The following is a 15,384-nucleotide window of genomic DNA, read 5'->3' as shown; positions in this document are numbered from 1 at the left end:
CGGCCTTACAAAACCTAGTTGCCAGATTGTTTGTCTTTTTTTGCTGTGTGATATCTAACGTTTCCTGACTACTTCGAACCGTTTGTTCTAAGTTTTGCACCAGTTTCAGGGTTAACCTATGAAACCCCGCATCTCCCTGTTAAGGTTCCGTGTCAGCTCTCCGTGTCAAAGTTCCGTATAAAGGCTCCGTGTCAAGGTCTCTCCTGTTTGCTGTCGAACGTTCAGGTCCGCGTAAGCATTCTGCCCTAATCCCCATGCCTGTGTCCTGCACTTGGGTTTGCCAACTGAACGATCTAGCCTCTGTAGACCCAGCGGACACGAATACCCTGCAACAAGACAGGGCTCCCTACTGGCTCTGCACGATTAACTTCTCCGGGATGTCATGGAGAACGTCCTTTCCCTGTCTTCTAACGTAAAGAAGAAGTGAGACCAGGTGGACTCAGTGTCCACTGATCTTACCCCATCCACTCCTGAAACTCTGCCTAACCAGCCCAGACAGCGTGTAGTGACAACTCCCTACGTATCAGCAACGCTTCCGCCAAGATCGCCGCACGACGCTGAGAATTTGGGGAACTGCCGGACCTTCCTTCTGCAATGTTACTTGGTGTTCGATCAGCAGTCATCCACGTACTCCACGGACAAGTCAAAGATAACTTATATCATGGGGTTGTTGCGGGTAAGTGCCTTGGTGTGGGCTACAGCTGTTTGGGATAATCAGCCAAATATCTGCTGTTCAATCTCCGCCTTCAAAACAGAAATAAGAGAGATATTTGACCAACCCGTCCTCACTCTCCATCAAGGCTAACGCAGTGTTACCGAATATTCTGTGATGTTCCAGAGGTGAGCGGCCGACTCGGGGTAGAATGATGAGGCACTCCAAGGGGTATTTCGGAATGGCCTCAGCGACATAGTGAAAGACGAGTTGGCGGCAAGGGCTAACACCGACAGCCTGGATTCATTGACCTCCTCAGCCACCAGGTTGGACAATCGTATTCGAGAAAGTCACAGGGAGAGAACTGGTCGTCCAGCACCTTTGACCACTCCCTAGTACTCTTTACCGTCTCCCACCAGCACAAGCCTCTTATCTTCTCCCTCTCCTGGTATAGCTCACAGTCCGGCCGTTTCCACCACCTCGGGAGAGGAACCAGTGCAGTTGGGATAGAACCGTCTTTCTCCCACAGAGCGATTATTGAGATTAAAAGAAAGTGAGTATCTCTATTGCGGCCAGACCGGCCACTTTAGTGATACCTGGTCCCTTCGGCCAAAAAGGGAGGGCTCACCAGGAGAGTGGGGGACCCTGGTGAGCCACATAACATTCCCTTCTGTCCCACGAACCCGGAAGGAGATCCAGGTTACTTTAAGTTACAACTAACAGTCCCTGCCTCTGTCCGCTGTAGTAGACTCCGGCGCCGAGGGAAACCCGTTGGATGAAAACATAGCTTCCCGGGCCGGAATTCCTCTGGAGCCATTGAGTACCGCTCTGGAAGACCCAGGCTCTGGACGGTAGACATCTGGCCCGAATGATTCATTGCACTACATGGATTTTAACAAGGCATTTGACAAGGACCCCACGAGAGACTCATCCAGAAAGTTATGAGGCATGGGATCACTGGAACCTTGGATGTTTGGATAAAAAAAAAAATGGCTTAAAGAAAGAAAACAGAGGGTAGTAGTGGACGGAACATATTCCTCCTGGAGGTCGGTGGCTAGTGGAGTGCCGCAAGTTTCTGTCCTGGGACCTCTGCTCTTTCTGATTTTTATAAATGACCTGGATGAAGAGGCGGAAGGATGGGTGAGTAAGTTTGCGGATGACACGGAGATTGGAGTAGTTGTGGATGGAGCTGTAGGCTGTCGAAGGTTACAAGGGGATATAGACAGGATGCAGAGTTGGGTAGAAAAGTGGCAGACGGAGTTCAATCCGGATAAGTGTGAGGTGATACATTTTGGAAGGGCAAAGCAGAAGGCTGAGTCAATGGTCGGTTACATAAGAGTGTGAATGAACAGAAGGACCTTGGAGTTCAAATCCATACATCCCTCAAGGTCGATGCACAGGTTGATAGGATAATTAAGTAGGCCTATGGGATGCTAACTTCATTAATAAGGGGTTGAGTTCAAGAGTAAAGAGGTCATGTTGCCACTCTACATATCTTAGGTGAGACCACACTTATCAAGTATTGTATTCAGTTCTGGTCGCCGCATTATACGAAGAAAGTGGAAGCTATGGAGAGCGTGCAGAGGATTGGAAAACAAGTCTTATGAGGCAAGGTTAACAGAGCTGGGAATTTTCTATTTGGACCGCAGAAGGATGAGAAGGTACTTGATGGAGGTCTACAAGATTATGAGAGGCATAGATAGTGTGGATAGCCAGTATATGTTTCCCAGGTCAAGAATAACAAACACCAGAGAGCATATGTACAAAATTAAGGGAGGGAAATTTAGGGGAGACAACAGGGGTCGTTTTTTTTTTTTTTTTACACAGGGCGTTGTGGGTGCCAGGAATGACTTGCCAGGGATGGTGGTGGAGGCTAAAACATTAGGGGTATTTAAGAGTAGCTTGGACAGGCTCATGGATGAACGAAACATAGAGGGTTACGGGGTAGTGTGGGTTTAGTAGTTTTTTTTTTCAGGAATATATGGGTCGGCATAACATCGAGGGTCGAAGGGCCTGTACTGTTCTATAGCATTCTGGCGTCTAGTGTCACACCACCCCTGTCTCTTATTCTGTTTGGGAACCATCGGGAACAAGTACAATTTAACCTAATTTCCACTCTTCAAGTTCCTATAGTACTTAGATACTTCTTGTTAAGCCGCTATAATCCCTACATTGATTGGTCCACCGGGAAGATAGCCACCTGGAGTCCGTTCTGTCACTCCACTTGTCTTAGAACATAGAAAATAGAATAGTATAGCACAGCACAGGCCTTTCGGCCCACAATGTTGTGCCGACCCTAAAACCCTGCCCCCCATATAAACCCCCACCTTAAATTCCTCCATATACCTGTCTAGTAGTCTCTTAAACTTCATTAGTGTATCTGCCACTGACTCAGGCAGTGCATTCCACGCACCAACCACTCTCTGAGGAAAAAAAGAACCTTCCTCTAATATCTCCCTTGAACGTCCCACACCTTACCTCAAAGCCATGTACTCTTGTATTGAGGCAGTGGTGCCCTGGGGAAGAAGCGCTGGCTACCCACTCTACCTATTCCTTTTATTATCTTGTACACCTCTATCATGCTTCCTCTCATTCTCCTTCTCTCAAAAGAATAAAGCCCTAGCTCCCTTAATCTCTGATGATAATACATACCTTCTAAACCAGGCAGCATCCTGGTAAATCTCCTCTGTACCCTTTCCAATGCTTCCACATCCTTCCTATAGTGAGGTGACCAGAACTGGAGACAATACTTCAAGTGTGGCCTAACCAGAGTTTTATAGAGCTGCAACAATACATCGCGACTCTTAAACTCTATCCCTCGACTTATGAAAGCTAACACCCCATAAGCTTTCTTAACTACCCTATCCACCTGTGAGGCAACTTTCATGGATCTATGGACATGTACCTGGAGATCGCTCTGCTCTTCCACACTACAAAGTATCCTACCATTTACTTTGTACTCTGCCTTGGAGTTTGTCCTTCCAAAGTGTACAACCTCACACTTATCCGGGTTGAACTCCATCTCCAACTTCTCAGCCCACTTCTGCATCCTATCAATGTCTCTCTGCAATCTTTGACAATCGTCTACACTATCTACAACAGCACAAACCTTTGTATTGTTTGCAAACTTGCCAACCCACACTTCTACCCCAACATCCAGGTCGTTAATAAAAATCACAAAAGTAGAGGTCCCAGAACAGATTTTTGTAGGACACGACTAGACAATCCTCCAATCTGAATGTATTCCCTCCACCACCACCCTCTGCCTCCTGCAGGCAAGCCAATTCTGAATCCACCTAGCCAAACTTCCCTGGATCCCATGCCTTCTAACTTTCTGAATAAGCCTACCGTGTGGAACCTTGTCAAATGCCTTACTGAAATCCATATAGAACACATTCACTGCACTACCCTCATCTATATGCCTGTCACATCCTCAAAGAACTCTATCAGGCTTGTTAGACACGATCTGCCCTTCACGAAGTCATGTTGACTGTCACTGATCAGACCATGATTCTCTAAATGCCTATAGATCCTAACTCTAAGAATCTTTTCCAACAGCTTTCCCACTACAGACGTAAGGCTCACTGGTCTATAATTACCCGGACTATTCCTACTACCTTTTTTGAACAGGGGGACAACATGCGCCTCCCTCCAATCTTCCGGTACAATTCCTGTGGACAATGAGCACATAGAGATCCTAGCCAGAGCTCAGCAATCTCAATTCCAGTCAGGTCAGATGGTCTCATTTCGTTGACTGGTCCAAATTGTTTGGTGCTTCCGACTGGAGTCCTAGAGTTAAGAACCAAGTGCCTTGACTCGTCAGTGTAGCGAACCCGAGGAGGAGGAGCAGCCTATCAACATTTTGCCCGAAACTAAGGTAATAGATCCTATTCGTTGGGAAATTGACTTTCTGTTTTGCGAGGTCCAGGTGCAAGGGGTTATTTCCAAAAATGGTCCGCTGGGTTGTCTATTCGTTCCAAGCCCTGTCAGGTTTATGATTCCCCAATGTCCGCTCATCAGTGAGTCGCCAGTGCCCTCTAGTTCATTAAGAGGAAAGGCTGGTAACCTGGAATGTCTAGAGAAGTCCGACAGAAAATGTGCACGGAATAAGGAGCCCCACACACAATCTCAGGAACTCCTTTCACACTCAACCTGTTCCGGACAGACCGTGGGAACACATCTACATGGATCTCGTCACGGGTCTTCCGCCTTCCAAATGGAAGACTGTCTTCGTGGTAATGGTGTTTCGTTTCTTTAAGCCTGTAAATTAATTGTGTTGAACAAACTAACGTCGGCAACTTTGGACCTTTTCTTAATTATGTTGAGCCAAGTACCCCTAAGCATTCTAGATAGCAATCGACTCCAACATATTTCGAACCACTGAAGCCAGGCTAACTTTCCTATAACTTCCGTTCTTCTGCCCCCTTTCCTTCTTGAAGGCTGGGGAAACATTTGCAACTGTCCAGTCCTCCAGAACCATGCGAGAATTTAGTGATCCTTGAAGGACCATTACTAATGCCTCAACATTCTCTTCAGAAACCTTTTTTTCTGAACAGTTGACTGCAGTCCATCTGGTTCAGTGACTTATCTACCATCAGAGCTTTCAACTTCCTGAGTCTCTTCTCTTTAGTAATAGCAACTGCACACATTTCTTCTCCCTGATACTCTCAACTATCCATAATAGTGTTAGTGTCCTGCAGAGTGAAGATTGGTGCAAAATACTTTCTCAGTTTTTCCTCTTGTCCTTATCCCCCATTACCTCCTATCCAGCGGTCATTTGTTCAGCTATCTGATCTCTATTCTCGCCTCTCTTTTACTGTTTATAATCCTGTAAAAAAGGACTTAGGGCATCTTATTTGGTGTTATTAGCTAGCATACCTCAATATTTCAACTTTGTGTTCCTTATGACTTTTCTGTTGCCTTCTATTGTTTGTTTGTTTTTTTTAACAGCTTCCGATCCTCCAACTTCCTATTTATGTGCTCTATTATACTTCCTCTCTTTAGCTCTCATGATGGCACTGGCTTCCCTTTTCAGGGACGGTTGTGTCACCCTGCCTTTAGAATATAACTTCTTCGTTAGAATATACCTGCGCCGCCCGAATTACTCCAAGAAACTCAGCCATTCCTGTCTGTGGTCATCCTGCTCATGTCTCCTTCCAGTCAACTTTGACCAACTCCTCTATCATTTCTCTCCAGGTCCCTTTACTGTGCTGTAATACTGACTCTAACTTCTCCCTCTCAAATTGCTGGATGAATTTTAATCATATTAAAATTGCTGCCGACTAAAGGTGCCTTTACCTCAAGCTCCCGAATCAACCCCAGTTCAATACTCAACACCTAATCCAACGTAGCTAATCCGTCAGTGGACTCCACTGGAAGCTGCTCTAACACGGCATCCAAAAGCCATTCTAAAGATTCTCTCTCTTGGCAGCCCAACCTGATTTTCCCAATCTACCTGCATATTTCTGTCCCCGATGACTAACGTAGCATTGTCCTTTAGACGTACATTTTTCTATCCACCCCTCCCCACCCCGTATAATTTAGAGGCCATATCTTTGCTACTTTTCGAAGGCCCGTATATGGCACCCATCTGGGTCTTTTGATCCTCGCAATTCCTTAACTTTAACCACAATAATTCTACATCTTCCAATCTTATGTCACGTCTTTCAAAGAATTTGATTTCATATTTACCAACAGAATTAAGCTAAATCCTGTGCCTACCTACTTGTCCTTTCGCTACAATGTGTTCTTTGAATGCTAAGCTTCCAACTATAACTCTCTTTCAGTCACGCCTCAGTGATGCCAACAACGTCATGCATCCCAATCTGTAACTGTCTGACATGATTAACTATATTATTGTGCATACTGTGACCTGAAGGTAAAGGAGCCATTAGGACTTAGTGACCATAATATGATGAGTTTTAATCTACAATTTGAGAGGGAGAAGGGAACCTCGGAAGTGTTAGTATTACAGTTGAACAAGGGGAACTATGGTGGAAGGAGGGAGGAGCTGGACAACGTTCAATGGAACAATACCCTAAGCAGGATGACAGTGGAATAGCAATGGCAAATGTTTCTGGGAATAATGCGGAAGGTGCAGGATCAGTTCATTCCAAAGAGGAAGAAAGATCCTAAGGGGAGTGAGGGGAGGCCGTGGCTGACAAGGGAAGTAATTGACAGTATAAAAATAAAAGAGAAGAAGCATAACATAGCAAAGACGAGTGGGAAACCAGAGGATTGGAAAACTTTCAAAGAGCAACACAAGGTAACTAAAATGGCAATACGCGGAGAAAAATAATAAAATGAGGTACGAAGGTAAACTAGCCGAGAATGCAAAGGAGCATATTAAAAGCTTCTTTAGGTATGTGATAAGGAAAAAAAAATAATTAAGATCAAAATTGGGTTCTTGAAGTCAGAAACGGGTGAATTTATTACGGGGATCAAGGAAATGGCAGACGAGTTGAGACAAGTACTTTGGATCTGCCTTCACTAGGGAAGACACAAACAATCTCCCAGATATAATAGTGGCCAAAGGACCTAAGGTAATGGATGAACTGACGGAAATTTTTATTAGGCAGGAAATGGTGTTGGATAGACTGTTTGATCTGAAGCTGATAAGTCCCCGGGACCTGATGGTCTGCATTCCAGGGTACATAAGGAGGTGGCTTTAGAAATCGTGGACGCATTAGTAATTATTTTCCAATGTTCTATAGGTACAGGATCCGTTCCTGTGGATTGGAGAGTGGCTAATGTTGTCCCGCTCTTCAAGAAGAGAAGAAGAGAGAAAACAGGGAATTATAGACCGGATACCCTGACGTCGATGGTGGGAAAGATGCTGGAGTCAATTATAAAAGATGAAATTACGACACATCTGGATAGCAGTAACAGGATCCTACCGAGTCAGTATCGATTTACGAAGGGGGAGTCGTGCTTGACTAATCTTCTGGAATGTTTTCTGGATGTATCTATGAAAATGGGCAAGGGAGAGCCAGTGGATGTAGTGTACCTGACCTTTCAGAAAGCCTTTGATCAATTCCCACTTAGAAGATTAGTGGGCAAAATTTGGGCACATGGTTTTGGGGGCAGAGTACTGACATGGATTGAAAATTGGCTGGCTGACAGGAAACAAAGAGTAGCGATTAATGGGTCCCTTTCAGAATGGCAGGTGGTGACCAGTGGGGTACCGCAGGGTTCAGTGTTGGGACCGCGGCTGTTTACAATATATATTAATGATTTAGATGAGGGAATTAAAAGTAACATTAGCAATTTTTCCGATAACACAAAGCTGGGTGGCAGTGTGAAATGTGAGGAGGATGTTAAAGAAAGCAGGGTGACTTGGATAGGCTGGGTAAGTGGGCAGATGCATGGCAGATGCAGTTTAATGTGGATAAATGTGAGGTTATCCACTTTGGTGGTAAGAGCAGGAAGGCAGATTATTATCTAAATGGAGTCAAGTTAGGAAAAGGGGAAGCACAACCATATTTAGGTGTTCTTGTACATCAGTCACTGAAAACAAGCATGCAAGTACAGCGGGCTGTGAAGAAAGCTAATGGCATGTTGGCCTTCATAACAAGGGGCATTGAGTATAAGAGCAAAGAGATCCTTCTGCAGCTCTACAGGGCCCTAGTGAGACCATACCTGGAGTACTGTGTGCAGTTTTGGTCTCCAAATTGGAGGAAGGGCATTCTTGCTATTGAGGGAGTGCAGCGTAGGTTCACAAAGTTAATTCCTGGGATGGCGGGACTGTCATATGTGGAAAGATGGGAGCGACTGGGCTTGTATACTCTGGAATTTAGAAGACTGAGAAGGGATCTTATTGAAACATATAAGATTATTAATGTATTGGACACGCTGGAGGCAGGAATTATGTTCCCACTGATGGGTGAGTCCAGAACCAGCGGCCACAGTTTAAGAATAAGGGGTAGGCCATTTAGAACGGAGTTGAGGAAAAACTTTTTCACCCAGAGAGTGGTGGATATATGGAATGCTCTGCCCCAGAAGGCTGTGGAGGACAAGTCTCTGGATGCTTTCAAGAAAGAGATGGATAGAGCTCTTAAAGATAGTGGAATCAAAGGTTATGGGGATAAGGGAGGAACTGGATACTGATTGTGGATGATCAGCCATGATCACAGTGAATGGTGGTGCTGGCTCGAAAGGCCGAATGGCCTACTCCTGCACCTATTGCCTGTTGTCTATTGTCTAGTGTCTGTGTGTATTCAAGTATAACAGCTTCAGTTCTGGATACGTCAGCTTTTTAAATGTTGTCCCCCTGTTACACTGCAACTTAGCCCACGGCCTGCAACATTACCCTCACATATCCCTATCCTTTCTGGCAATCTCACTGCACCCTGCCTTGCTGTAACTGCTCTATCACTGTTTCCCATCCCCACTGGCACATTTGTTTATACCCTCTGCAACATTTCTCACAATCCTGCCCGCGATGTATATACAGGTCAACCCTACCCCAGAATACATCCCGAACATACAATAATTTTTAATCCAGCCCCTGGCATCAGTTCCCCAGCCATGAATTTATGTGCCATTTCTCACCCTTACTGGAGCGTTTTACAGGCAGCAATTACCACCCTGGAGCTACTCCTTTTCAGCGTTCTACCTAACTCCCTAAATTCTCTATTCAAGAATTCCTCCTTTTTCATACCTTAATCCCTAGTGCCGACAAATAGCAAAACCCCTGGCTCCTCATCCCCACACCCACCACCTCACTCGCACCCCCCACACTTTAGAATGTAGTAATTGTTCCTGCTTTCTATCTGGCCAAGCCTTTAACATTGTTCTTAATTTGTGGGGAATAAGAAGAGTAACTACAAGAATAGACTTCTCAGGCATTATATTTTGTTCTCTATGCACGAAATATTTAATTCAGGTTCTCTCTCCCACTCACAGACATACATGCGATGTGGTAGAATGCCCTCTAAACGAGAGTGATGGGTGTTAGTAGGAATTACCATGGCTCTTGAATGTATTTGTATGCGGATTCTTTTTTTTTATTTTATTATTAACGTTTCAGCGTCAGCATACTTTCTGCACATTTGAAACGTTAACACCTTCTCTCGCTATCTCTCTGCCAAACCCCACCGCCACTTCTCCCTCTCTCTCCCGCTCTTACACACACACATAGAGTACTCCCCAAATTTATTCCAGATCAGGCGTACGTATGCCAGTGGGTGCAGCCGTATGAAGTCCTTGGGAACAACAATTCATTTGTCGCTTTATTGTTGGACTACGGGTCTCCAACGTAGGTTCGAACGAAAACTGCTTATACGTTTTGTGAACACACGCGCTCAAGCTTGATAAATATCGTGAAAGGTTATGATGGATTTACAGCTGGCATGTTTCAATTATCCGCCCCCACTCTACTCTTTCCGTTAGAGGTGTACCTAACACTAACATCGCTTCATTCTTTATCCCTTGAACATCAATCTGGGTTTCTGGCAACAGCTGGGGAGCGTACTGGATGCTGATTTCAGACCAACCCTCCTTCTTCTGATTCACAACGGCAAATGCCGATATATCTGAGAACGTGAAACCTACAGGAGATAGGTCCCTCCCTGCACGAGTCAGCCCGATTAATTTCCCAACGAATCTAGCAGTAAACATATATCTAAAGCTATTCAAATCGACGGAGAATTCGCTTCACCACGATCACGGAACCAGATAAATTGCCTAGGATTTTGGCGAATGCTGTGGTAATCACTCAATTGTGGTACAATTGCGAATACATTTGCTTCTATTAAATGCTCAATCATAGGAATATATCGTGATTAAGCATTGTGATATGGAAATTAACTGTCTGAGAAATATAATTTTTCTTTGACGCCTTGCTGTATAGTCGATGTTGAATCCTGCCGCAGTCGAGCATCGGTTATCAGATAAACGTAATAAGTGAAAAACACATCAATTGATTCAGCCGGTTTGGAACTGATGGTTGTAAAACTGGTTTTGAGTGTCAGCTCTCCAACAAATGAGCTGTAGGAAACTGCCCTTCAGCAAACATTGTGAAGTTAAGGCTGGATGTTCCCAATCATACTTACAGGCCGGTGCTGCGCCTTCCTTCCCCTCACCATCGTCCTTAAGAAAGTAAAAAGCGCAAGTCACGCAGTTTCATGCTATATGTGTTCGACCTAGTAATATAGGCACCAAACAGATACCCGTGTTGTAAAAGATCGGACCCATGGTATTTTACTGGCAGATCATATCAGTGCAACATCAGGACTGGTACTCGGCCTTCAACGGCATATAACGGGTCAATATTCTACCAGCACCCTGGCACGGTAACGTCACCGTCTTCCTTCTCGTTCCACTTGGACTGTCCGATCCTCTTGCATAACCCCGGCATTCCTGGGTCTCTTTTCTCAACACTGACGTCCCAAAAGCCCCCGCCGTCTTTCCAAAACTAAAAGAACAGGATCCAACGTACCTTATCTGCAGTGCTACAACAGGCCAATCATTCATACTGTAAAGAACATCCATTAAAAATCGGACATTTATGACATAGCTATGGATGGAAACGTTTATTTTTTCTCGTAATTACACACTTCGACACCTTTTGAAACAATAAAGTGTGATGAGGACGTCACATTATATCATTTATTTTACATTTTTTTTTCTGTAAAAGCCTTGAGAACGTCAATTTGTTAATCTAAAGTTGAATGGAATGAATCAAACTACAATTATGATCTTTGCAGTTTTGTTTCAACACAAAATGTTTGACACGAAGCTGTGTGGCAGTGTTAGCTGTGCGGAGGATGCTGAGAGGATGCCGGGTGATTTGGATAGTTTAGGTGATTGCGCAAGTTCATGGCAGATGCAATTTAATGTGGATATTTATGAGGTTATCCACTTTCGTGGCAAAAATGGAAAACAGATTATTATCTGAATGGTGGTCGATTAGGAAAAGGGGAGGTGCAACGAGACCTGGGTGATATTATACATCAGTCACTGAAAGAGGGCATTCAGGTACAGCAGGCGGTGAAAACGGCGTATGATATGCTGGCATTCATAGCAAGAGGGTTCGAGTACAGGAGCAGGGAGATACTACTGCAGTTGTACAAGGCCTTGGTGAGACCACACCTGGAGTATTGTGTGCAGTTTTGGTCCCCTAATCTGAGGAAAGACATTTTTGCCATAGAGGGAGTACAAAGAAGGTCACCAGATTGATTCCTGGGAAGACAGGACATTCATATGATGAAATACTGGATCGACTAGGCTTATACTCGTTGGTATTTAGAAGATGGAGGGCGGAATTTATTGAAACGTATAAAATCCTAACGGGATTGGACAGGCTAGATGCAGGAAGATTGTTCCCGATGCTGGGTAAATCCAGAACGAGGGGTCACAGATTAAGGATAAAGGGGGAACCTTTTAGTACCGAGATGAGAAAAAAAACTTCTTCACACAGAGAGTGGTGAATCTGAGGAATTTTCTGCCACAGGAAACAGTTGAGGCGAGTTCCTTGGTTGTATTTAAGAGGGTTTAGATATGGCCCTTGTGGCTAAAGGGAACTGGGGGTATGGAGAGAATGCAGGTGGATGATCAGCCATGATCATACTGAATGGCGGTGCAGGCTCAAGGGCCGAATGGCCTACTCCTGCACCTATTTTCTATGTTTCTATATTTATAAAATTCTGGCTTCTTACTGCTTGACGTCAAAGCCAATCAAACAAAAGTTATTGACCCGTGTGTTAAATGGTGCCTTAATGTACGGTCGAAATAATTCCAAACCATTGCATTCAGGCCAATGTAGTTTATTGCAAAATGAATCAAATTAAGTTTTTTTCGCCATATCCGGATAAAACCCCGTTTTACCTCAGATGAGGACAGTGAATTCCAACTTTCGGCGATGAATTATATTTATTTTTACCAAATCACTCAGAAATTCTCAGTTAGAAAACAATACATATGCGTGGAATTGAAATGGTAATATTTAATTTCTGTTCAAAATTCCCCCCACCCCAAGACTGGAAAAATGAAGAAGGGAGAATGCGAAGAGAAAAAAAAAATCCTGGACGTTGGTGAAATCGCTGTCATGCAATCAAGATGGAGGCTAACCAGAAGGAACCTGAAAGCATTTGCTAATATTGGGCCCACTGACCTAACTAACCGAAATTTTCCTACAGTTGTTCATTGCCTTCTTCGTAGTTTACGATACCACCTATTTTAATATGATTTGAAACCTTATCGCCACTCCTCATGCGTTCACATGCAAATCATTTATATAAACAATGAACAGCAAAAGATGTTGCACCGACCCTTGTGGTAAAGCCTCTAGTCATAAGCCTCCGGTCCGAGACCACCTTCAGCCGTCACGCTCTGCGTCCAATCATCGAGCCAATCACCAATATAATTAGCTGTCTCCATGCGATAGATGTTTCCCTGTATCCCATGCGAACTGAAATATTATTTCTTCAGAAGAAATTGATCAACCGTTCAAGCACTGAAAGTTGTGTCCCAATTTAGCCAATATATGCGCGCGCGCGCGCGTGCGTGTGTGTGTGTTTCTCTCTTAAATTGAATACTGCCTCCGTTTAAAACAAAACCTGCAATATGTGTGTTCCAAGTTATTATTAAATCATCCCAAAGCATCCGAAATTACAGCCATCCAGACAACAAATCAAGTTCTCTGTCCCACCCTGCCTCATCAAAGCCGATCAGATTGTGTCACTGTATATTACCAAGTAATTTGATAAGGTGTGCGGAATGCAGGGTGATTTTCAGCGTTGAGGAAAGCAGAAAAAAAGGAGGAAGAATTAATCATAGTCTTTGATTATCATTAAATGATTAGTGGTTTATGGGAAATTACACAAAATAAACAAACCACTGGTCGTAAAATGATTTCTACCTGTTCCCAGTTAAACTCATATCAGTCTCCAGACAAAGGTTTGGTGAATTGCGCGAAACTGACTCACTTAAGGAAGATGGCGATGATTCTGCTGTTTCTCTGCCGTACTCTAGCTTAATGTCTCTCAACCGTATCATCTGAAATGGTTTCCCGACTTTGGAAGTAATTTCACATGAAATAACGCAATCCTCCTACAAAGAGGCTTAGCACAAACCGAGGATAGTATGAAATCAACAACTTCATTTTGCCTCAGGGAAATTTTGCCGTCCTATCGGAAAAATCAGGAGGATTATGTAAAAGGCGCATACAAGTTGCCAAAAGCTGTTAGGGTTTTGGTGTCTTCGCCATAGTTCGTTTTATTGTCGGATGCAAGGGTGGCAAGGGTGGAAGGTTCGCGAGGAAACAGCCGTGGAGCAGTGAGTCGGGGAAGGGTAGATTAAGTAGATGTTAAAGGAGTGCGTGGTGGGTGTGCGAAGTGGTGTGACAACGTGAGTGGACACGTGGGAATGAGTGGGGAGATAGTGCAGTGAGATTGCGGGCAGCAGGGAGTTAGTTCAGCCAATGAAATTGCACATCGTAGGATATTAACATTAAAATCTAAATACATAATCGGTTTCGAAGATGTTAATAGCATCGAACGCTGATATTGCCGAGAATATACAGCTAACCGTAAACAACCATTCATCCATCTATTCCACTATTTCTTAGTTCCTCCAGCTCCATTGAAAATTTACTCCGGAGATCCAGAGAAATCGGAAGCCTTGGCTGTTCTGTGCACTACATCTCCCTATTACCCAATGGATTTCAGTTTCACCTGGTATAAAGATGGCACCAACATTACAACCAGTTCGACTGTTATCACCTCCACTTCGGATGGGCTATATGAAGCTTCCAGCAGATTGTCAGTGACACAGGTTGTGCCAACCGGGACAGTCTACACTTGTCTGGTATCTCACGTCAGCCTCCGGGTTTCTGCTCTAGCCACTTACATCGTCATCAACTACAGCACAGGTGAGACTATGGATCTCAACTATCATAAAAAGTCGGGTAACTATAAACCAGTTTTAAACGATGTCCGCATCGTATCGTTTTCACTAGATTTCCATGTGACCGCTAATAGGTTCTTATTAAATGCATACAAAATAAGTTTTTTTTTTATAATTTGCATGGAATTTGCCTTCTCTGGCATGAAATGCAATGAGTGTCGTGTCCTGAGAAAATTATTCTCATGATTTCTCCGATTTGTATAATTTATTAAATCTATAACAAACTGGTGTTGCCGGCCGGTGATGTGGTGCCATCAGCTTCGAACCTCGAGGCGATGATCCCAGGCTGGAATCCAGCCTGAACCCCGTGCTTTCCATCCGTGTTAGGTTGACAACAGACAGATGCTAAAGGCGCCACAAGACGCGAAAAGGAGCAAATCTGGTGCTGTTTATTGTCCACAGAAAACAAATCGCCTTTAATTGCCAAGTAAATTTCCTCCAATAATCTATCAGGTTTAACCTTGTCGTATTCAGGCAAAACATCCCATCTATCCGCTCCCAAACTCTTTCTCTGCATTTTTTTTTGTGGGGGTGTGGGGTTCAAAGTACTGATAACCCGACTAATTTGCGTGCACAGAGCTTAATGGCAGCCAGTGATTTTGAAATACTGGATACGTTATCTTTCTATTTGTATCCTCTCCCTCTATGAAGCCAAAATATCCAACATGTTTCTGATTATCATGAAAGGATGTTCTCCAGATACTTTATATGTACGTTATATGTACTTCTTTATACGTTTTCATCTGATAAATTGTGTGGATCAAATTGCAATTCCCGTGACTCAATTCATTTGTCCAGTTTACCTCCAGTCTCCTTTCCTCCTGTTC

The sequence above is a fragment of the Mobula birostris genome, chromosome 15 (assembly GCF_030028105.1).
Source record: "Mobula birostris isolate sMobBir1 chromosome 15, sMobBir1.hap1, whole genome shotgun sequence".
Lineage (NCBI taxonomy): Eukaryota > Metazoa > Chordata > Chondrichthyes > Myliobatiformes > Myliobatidae > Mobula > Mobula birostris.
This window is presented reverse-complemented; position numbering follows the sequence as displayed.